The 8,681-nt window shown below is 45.7% G+C and overlaps 1 pseudogene; it reads right to left on the bottom strand.

The window, feature by feature from the left end:
* Positions 1-427: 427 nt before the first annotated feature.
* LOC102244817 lies at positions 428-8,140 on the bottom strand (annotated as a pseudogene).
* Between the last annotated feature and the right edge of the window lie 541 nt (positions 8,141-8,681).

Genomic DNA, 8,681 nt, shown 5'->3' with positions numbered 1-8,681 from the left:
TCTATGGGGTGCCCCTGTCATTGAAGGGAACTCAGGATAGGGATGGGGAAGGTGACGAGGGTGATGACACATCATCATTAATAGCAAACCTGGAGCAACGGAATTTCAGAAAAACCCAAATAAACCCACAGTCACCTCTACCTCCAAGGTATTTTAAAAGATTGCAAGGTAGCAAAAAGGAAACCACTTTAAACCTGGGTCAAATGGGGAAAAATAAATCAAAGAGAGCGGGAGGTGAGGCTACACCCGGAGAGCAGGTACACACACAGCACATCCTCCCCTCCCTAGAATCTCTTTCAGTGTCACCGGCTGCAGTCTCACTGCTAAAGCCCTCCCTGACCCCTCACTCTGCTCCCTTTCCTCCCATCTAGCCGAAATGCAACCTCTCCCTCTTCCTGTCCCTGTCCCCAGATCTCATTCTCTGGCTCTACCTCAAGATGTTGTACATGACCTTGTTGAAGTGTTTGGAGTACTGCTCAGGATTCACAGTCTAGATCTCGGACCCTGCCCCATTTTTCAGCGTTTTGGCAGCATGTGCAGCTTTCTTCTTAGCATCATATAGTGTGAATATATCAGTGACAGCCACGAAATAGACCTCCTTCTTGGGGGCGCTTTCATGGCATAAACTTCAACAGAGGGATCAAATTCTCCAGGACCAAAGAACCGAGGGAAGCTGAGGAGGCTGCCGGGCTGTCTGGAGGTGTGCCATAGGAACAGAGCAGGTCGCTGCTCATCCCATTATTCTCACACTCCTCATCCTCTACCTACTCCTCCACCTCCACCTTTTCCTGCTCTGCCTGGTCCACATTGTGGATGCCCAGCAGCAAACTACAGTCCATGATCTTTAGCTGAGCCAAAAACTCTATGTCCCATTTCAGTTTTTCTAGGAAGTTCTTTTTACCCTCCTCTCCTATCTGCACTTCTGCCCTTCACTGAGGAAATCATTGTCTTTAAATGTTGGCAAGTTCTTACCCCTTCTCCTTGTCACTCGCTTCTCTGGCAACAGTAGAACCCCTGAGGTCATACTTGCAGTGCATAGTGAGCTGATGGCTGAACATGTTTCTAGTGACCACCATGTAGGTTTCCCTACCATCTATAGTCAGGCAGTACATGCTCAAGAACTATGGCAAAAGGGGGTTGCCGTGACACTCGCTATGAACGGGTGGTGCTTAAGATGTGCGTCTCAGGCACATCCTCAACACAGTCTTAATGACAAAGTGCCGGTCATAGGTGGTGAGGAAACGTGTGCCGTGTTGGCCCCGGCTGTCACTATTGAGAGGGGCGAATCACTGTATTCTGGTAATCCTGATCGTCAATCCCAAAGCTCTCCTGAAGATTTCGAAACAACATGGGACAGTACTCCTTGAACTTCAAGATCCTGGGAAGGTTCTCCTTCGTGAAGAGATGATTGTCCACCTGGATCTTGCTGTATGCTTTGAGGTCATCTTGTTGCCGGTGGAAATAGAGCTCTTCCACACAGTCACGAGAAAAGCATTTCAGGGATCGACACAAAGGAAGATGCGATGTAGTGGTAAGATTTATTGGAGTAAAAACAAAGGACTGCCCCCAGGTGCCCACTGTCTCATCCACGACCAGGTGGTTTAGCTTCGTCTCACTGAGGAAGAAGTCCTGGGCCTGGTGCCCACCAGGAGGGTCAGGATCCAGCACTGTAATGCTATCACCCTGGGCTCCGCAAGTCCAGCATAGGCTCTGCTTCTGGCTGTGTTCCAGCTGGCACTGCACTGCCACACGCAGGCCCATGCTTGGAGCCATGCTTGGAGCTGTGCAGCTGCCACAGAGAGAGAGAGGGCAAGGAAAGGAACAGGCAAACACACATGTGCTTCCCAGATGACAGGCCTTTGTTAGCTTTGATTATATTATCTCGGGCTTGGGAGAGAGCAGGCTTTCTTTCAAACTAACCAATCTCTTTCCTAATCTCCTGGGTTTATACTGGGCCCCCCCCTGACCAATCCCTTTTCTGGATCTTCTGGGGTTTGGTGTCCCTTATCTAACCTCATCCTTTTCCCAGGCTAGATTCCACCCCTTTATGTTGCCATTTTGGCTCCTACTGTGCATGCCTCAAAGTCTTGCCTCTTCATCGGGTTTCTACTGTAGGCGCTAACCTCTCCCTGTGCCATCTTGGTTTCTACTGCGCATCCTTCCAGCAAAGGAATTTCCCCTGCTGTTTTATCCCTCCATCTGGCTAGTGGCTGGTTGTCCCCCGGGGGGGATTGGAAAGCTGATTCTCCCTGCCCACTTCGGGGGTTAAGTCCCCTCAACAGAGGATGTGGCTGTTCCTTGGGGAGACTGAATGCTATGGCTTCCTAGTGAATCAGGCGTAATGTCCAATTCGTTCCCTAGTTTATTACACTTAATCTGATTCCATTTGCTCCCTTCCTTTATTAATAACTAACAATTTGGCATTCGCATGACAGGGACAGGGACAGGGACAGGGACATTGCTCAACTCATTGATTGTGTAGATCACCCCCCACATCAGGATGCTGAGGAACTGCTCACTGGCCAGAATAGCTTCAGTTTCTGGCTCACATGCTTCTCCTTGGTCTTGGTCTTGCTGGAGCTGAGCAGCATCGCTGCCACCACGTGGTGCCGGTGCAGTTGGACGATGTGCTCCGGGTGGTGGCAGTAGTGGCTAAAGGAGGGGTGGCCGAGACCACACACAAGCCCAGGACTTCCCCTGATCAATCCCCACCCCCACTGCCTCACTGTGCCATGGTTGCGCCCATCCTCTTTGCAATGAATAATATTAATATCACATGCCAGTGGAATGATAGCAGTGTTTCCCAGTACCTATCTGTGTGAAAAGATGTTTTCAAAAGTGGAATATATAACGTTTTATTATAGGTCAGCATTAACAGAGGAATATTTGAAATCACTTTTAAAAAAATATATTTTTTAAATGATTTTATTGCCCAGCTGGAGTGGCTCAATGGTTGAGCATCGACCCATGAACCAGGAGGTCACCAGTTCAACATGTTCAGGTTGTGGGCTGGGTCCCCAGTAGGGGGCATGCAAGAGGCAGCCAATTGATGTTTCTGTGTCTCTCTTCCCTTCCTCTCTCTCTCTCTCTCAAATAAAAACATATTTTTAAAATGTTTTTATTGATTTTTTTTTTTTTTAGAGAGAGAGAGGAAGGGAAAGGAGAGAGAAACATTGGAGTGAGAGAGAAAGATTGATCGATTTGCCTCCGGTATGCACCTGTCTGGGGATGGATCCCACAACTTTGGACATGTGCCCTGACTGGGAATCCAACTGGCAAACTTTCAATTCATAGGACCACGTTCAATCAACTGAGCCACACCATCCAAAGCTGAAATCACTTTTGATGATGGGAAACACTAATGTGGAATCCCAGTTAAGTGAAATGTCCCCATTCTCCACCAAAAACACAAATTTATTATTCTCGTTAGTGGACTTGAATTATAAAACTTACTCAATTACTATATTTTGGATTTCATTAAAAAAAATTATGTGCCCTAGCCGGCTTGGCTCAGTGGATAGAGCGTCGGCCTGCGGACTGAAGGGTCCCAGGTTCTATTCCGGCCAAGGGCGCATGTCTGGGTTGCGGGCTTGATCCCCAGTAGGGGGTATGCAGGAGGCAGATGATCAATGATTCTCTCTCATCATTGATGTTTCTATCTCTCTCTCTTCTCTCTTCCTCTCTGAAATCAATAAAGAAATATATTTAAAAATTATGCAAAAAAGGTAAAATTTAATACTATGTACCTACAAAAAATCTTTGATTTTGCCACTTGTCCTACAAAACCTAAAATATTTACTATTTGGTCTTTACAGCAAAAGTTTGCCAAACCCAGAGAGAAAAAGAGAAAAGAGCTGAAGACCAAGTCTAAGGACAGAAGTCAGGAAAAGATAAAGGATCTCCTGCAACTGAGACTGAAAAGCAGCCGCCAGGAAGGTAGGAGGGAAACTCCAAGAGAGTGGCATCTCCAAAACAAAGAGAAGAAAGTGTTTCAAACAAGAGACAATGGTCAACTGTGTTAAATGCCACTCAGGTAGAAATAAAGATTCAGCTTTTGGATTTGGTAGCATGGGACTTGGTGATCTCCGTGAGTGGTCTCAGCAGCATGGTGGAAGAGGACAAGACAGAGAGGAAAAGGTCAAAAGGTGAGAAGATTCAAATAACACATCTAAAGTGGTTAGTATTGTACAGTTGTGTACAGTAATTATCATTGAAGCTGACACTGTTGGTGCCCGTTCATATCCCTCATTGCTACCATTTCAGGAATATCAGCCTGACTTTTAACTGTGCATATGTTCCTGATTTTATTTGCCGGAGAACCTTCTCTGGCTGCTGGAGTCTGCTCTGTTCACAGGCAACAGGCTGGAGCTGCTGAGGAATTAATATCCCCAGGAGCAGGCCTCTCACCATAGTAGTTGCATAAATACACCAGTCCCTTGCTTTTCACCTAGGGATAACGATTCTTATCTCTAAAGCAGGGGTGGGGAACCTTTTTTTCTGCCAACGGCCATTGGACACTTATCACATCATTCGAGGGCCATACGAAATTATCAGCTTAAAACTTGGCCGGCTGTATTTGGTCAAACATTTCATTAACTCACCCCAATGCCTTGGCAGGGCCAGACTAACTGATTTCATGGGCCTTATACTGCCCTCAGGCTGGATATTCCTCACCCGTACTCTAAAGTATCTATTCTGCAGAGTTCCCTAGTAGGATTAAGAATGGAAAAACCCATACTGGCTGGTGTGGCTCAGTTGGTTGAAGTGCCGTCCCATACAACAAAAGGTGCCAGTCAGGGCACATACCCAGGTTGGGGGTGCAATCTCTGGTGGGGCATGTGTGGAAGTCAACAGATCCAAGTTTTTTTTCTCTCTCTCTCCCTTCCTCTTAAATCACATTCCTATGACCTTCTATTCTGCCTCCCTCTTCTAATAACAGTGAAGATTTGGATTGATCATGGCCCCAAGTGTTAATGGTCCCTAGCTCAGGCTGAAGAATGACTAAGATGAGACACTGAGAAACAATTGAAACCATCTACATCCACACAGATTACAATTATGGGAGCTAAGAACATATTAATACTTTTCCTCCCACCTTCTAAATTCTTCTGGCTGGGCTGGCTAATAACCAAATTAACAGAGATTAACAGGAGAAAATTAAAGTTTAATACATGTGCACGGGGAATTCACATAGGCATCGTAATTCCATGAAAATTCCAAAATTAGTGAGGCAACATTGATTATATAAGACAAATTTGGACAGAGGAGAAAGGGGAGAATGTGGTAGTAGTTTTCAGAAATGGGGATGTTGATTTATAGGTAGTTGAGGAAGAACAGAACACACATGGCAGGAAAATCCTTGCTAGGCTACTCAGACACAATGGGACCCGGGGGTAGCTAGCTAACAAGAGGCCTGGAAGCCTCTTGTTTACCACACTTAATTCAAATTAGACTAAGGCTGCCTCCTAAGATCTCCTTCCTGAAGCAAGTTTCTCTGTCTGAATCTTTTGGGAAAAGGGGGAGGGTTAACGATTCTTTCTGAGTCTCTGTTTTCTTAATAAACAGCTTAAAATTAATATCCCAGTAGCTCAGTGGTTAGAGTGTCAGCCCTTGGACTGAAGGGTCTTGGATTCGATTCTGGTCAAGGGCACATATGCCCATTGTAGGCTCAGTACCCAGCCCTGGTTGGGGTGCATGTAGGAGGCAACCAATCACAAGCAGTAGATGTGTCTCTCTCACATGATATTTCTCTCTGTCTCTCCTCCTCCTATCTACGCTCTCTAAAAATAAATGGAAAAAATATCCTCAGGTGAATATATATATATTCCCAAAGCAGCTTCAGGGTGGCAGAATTTTGGTTCCTTCAGTCAACATTAACATAATTTTATTAATTCATTGTCATCTTCGACATAACTACTATTGCAGGAACATTTTGACCACAAAGAGAAAAATTATAAATAGCTTTATTGTTCATTTCAGGAATTTCTCAAAATCCCATTTAAATGAACATTGAACTCAACTTTTTAGTAGATGACTTTAAATGACTGCTTATGCTGTGTGGTAAGCAGAATAATGGCCCCCCAAAGATGTCCATGTACTAATCCTTGGAACTTCTGAATAGGCTGTTACTGGTATATGGCAAAGTGGAATTAAAGTGGCAGATAGAATTAAGGTTGTTAATTTATTTGACCTTAAAATAGGGAGATTATTCTGGATTATCTAAAATGGCACACAGTGATTACTAGGGTACTCAGAATTAGAAGAGGGAGGCAGAATAGAAGGTCATAGTAATGTGATTTAAGAGGGACTCAACCAGCTGTTTCTGACTTTGAAGATGGAAGACGGTGGCACAGCCTAGACATGTGGGCAGTCTCTAGAACAGTGGTTCTCAACCTTGGCTGCACATTAGAATCACCTGGGAATCTTTTTAAAATCCTGATTTTTGGGCCTCATCCTCCGGAAATTCTGTTTCTTTGTTATGGGGTGGGGCCACAACATTAGTAACAAAGAAACAGAATTTCCGGAGGATGAGGCCCAGAAATCAGGATTTTAAAAAGATTCCCAGGTGATTCTAATGTGCAGCCAAGGTTGAGAACCACTGCTCTAGAAGATGGAAAAGGCAAGGAAAGGGATTTCTCCCTAGTGCCTCCAGAAAGGAGTAGCCTTGCCAACACCTTGATCTTTACCCAGGAAGACTTGCTTAGACTTCTGACTTACAGAATTGAAAGATGATAAATTTGTGTTGTTTTAAACCCCTAAATTTGTGACAATTTGATACAACAACAATAGAACGCTAATATACTCTCCAATGTCACAGGCACAAAGTTTGTGTGCCCAATGCTCCAAAAGAAAGGCCAATATTCAATAGATCAGACTTTAGAGCAAGGAAAGGTTTATTGATCTAGAAGGCCTAGCTTGAGAAGATGGGAGAACTAATTCTCAAATCCACAGCTCAAAATCCAGGCTATATATATCTTGGGGAGAAGGGAGGATGAGTGAGAAAGAAGTGGGTGAGGCCTATAGACAGCCAGGCAGCTGAACAGGGTTAGGGATAGGAGCAGCAATTATTTTTTCACTAGAGGCCCAGTGCACAAAATTCATGTATGCTGGAGGTTCCCTCAGCCCGGCCTGAGCCCTCTCGCAGTCCAGGAGCCCTTGGGAGATGTCTGACTGCTGGCTTAGGCCTGCTCCCCTGGGCAGTCGGACATCCTTAGCGCTGCCGCAGAGGTGGGAAAGGCTCCCGCCATCGCCGCTGTGCTCGCCAGCTGTGAGCTTGGCTTCTGGCTGAGCAGCACTCCCCCTGTGGAAGTGCACTGACCCCAGGGGGCAGCTCCTGCATTGAACATCTGCCCCCTGGTGGTCAGTGCACATCATAGGGGCTGGTCATTCTGCTGTTCAGTCGATTTGCATATTAGCCTTTTATTATATAGGACTAGAGGCCTGATGCATGAAATTGTGCAAGGGGCTCGGCCCTCGCAGCTGCGGCTTCGTCAGAATGTCATATAGGGGCTGGTCATTCTGCTGTTCAGTCGATTTGCATATTAGCCTTTTATTATATAGGACTAGAGGCCTGATGCATGAAATTGTGCAAGGGGCTCGGCCCTCGCAGCTGCGGCTTCGTCCAGAATGTCATCCGGAAGGATATTTGGAAGGTCATTTGGCTGTCTGGTCTAATTAGCATATTATGCTTTTATTATTATAGACTATGGGCCCAGTGCACGAATTTGTGCACCTTGAAAGGAACTGTGGGCTGTGAGGCTGTGGTGGGCACAGGAGCGGGTCTCAGCCCATCCTCCATACCCCCGCCCAGCCCCTCCCACCGTGGCCCCAGGTACCCTGTCTGCCAGCAGCCTTGCTGGCCCCACTCACACCTGCTGATGGTGCCAAGCGATCGGGACCGGTGCTGGGCACCAGCAGCAGGTGCAAGTAGTGGCTCCAGCACTGGCAACAGGTTTGCGTGCCAGGTGGGACCGTGGCACATGGGAGCAAAGAATTTTCAGTAACCACCAGAGGTTCGCCCTGATGACAGCGACCGGCACCCCGCTTTGGTCTGGCGCCCCTGCTCACCTGCTCCATCATCCCGCCACGGCTGACACCAGCCATATTCCGTGCTCTGCCATCTGCTGCCGATGTCTGCCATATTCTGTGCACGCCCCCTGGTGGTCAGTGCATGTCATAGCAATTGGTTGTTCGGTTGTTCTCCCTTTCAGTCTATTTGCATATTAGCTTTTTATTATATAGGAGTCTATTTTGAGTTTGCATTAATACATTTCTTTATACACAGATATATAGATGAAATCTATGTAGATAAAAATAAAAAGAGTGAAGCTTAAAAGAAATAATAGGTAGTCAGCTAAATAATTTAGAAAGGAAAAATATGTACTTATAGATGCTGGCGAGTTACCAGCTTTTAGGGCTAATAGAAACATTTTCATATGCGGTCTTTACAATAATTTATTACAAAACTCGTTGACTTTTATTAAAAACAATTTTTAAAATATTTCAAAATTAGTAGAAAGTTAAACACACACATACACACACAGAACAGCTCCAAGGGTTCCTTCATGGAAAGAAAACAGGTGAGAGGCAGATTACCAAGTGTTTTCCAAATGATGCGCCAGAGGTAGGATCTCTGGACAATTACTGCACTGGCTTCCATGAGACCCTTTGAAAAGTCCGTC

The sequence above is a fragment of the Myotis brandtii genome, unplaced genomic scaffold, assembly GCF_000412655.1.
Source record: "Myotis brandtii unplaced genomic scaffold, ASM41265v1 scaffold208, whole genome shotgun sequence".
Lineage (NCBI taxonomy): Eukaryota > Metazoa > Chordata > Mammalia > Chiroptera > Vespertilionidae > Myotis > Myotis brandtii.
The sequence above is the reverse complement of the archived record's forward strand: the minus strand, read 5'-3'. Positions and strand labels throughout refer to the sequence as shown.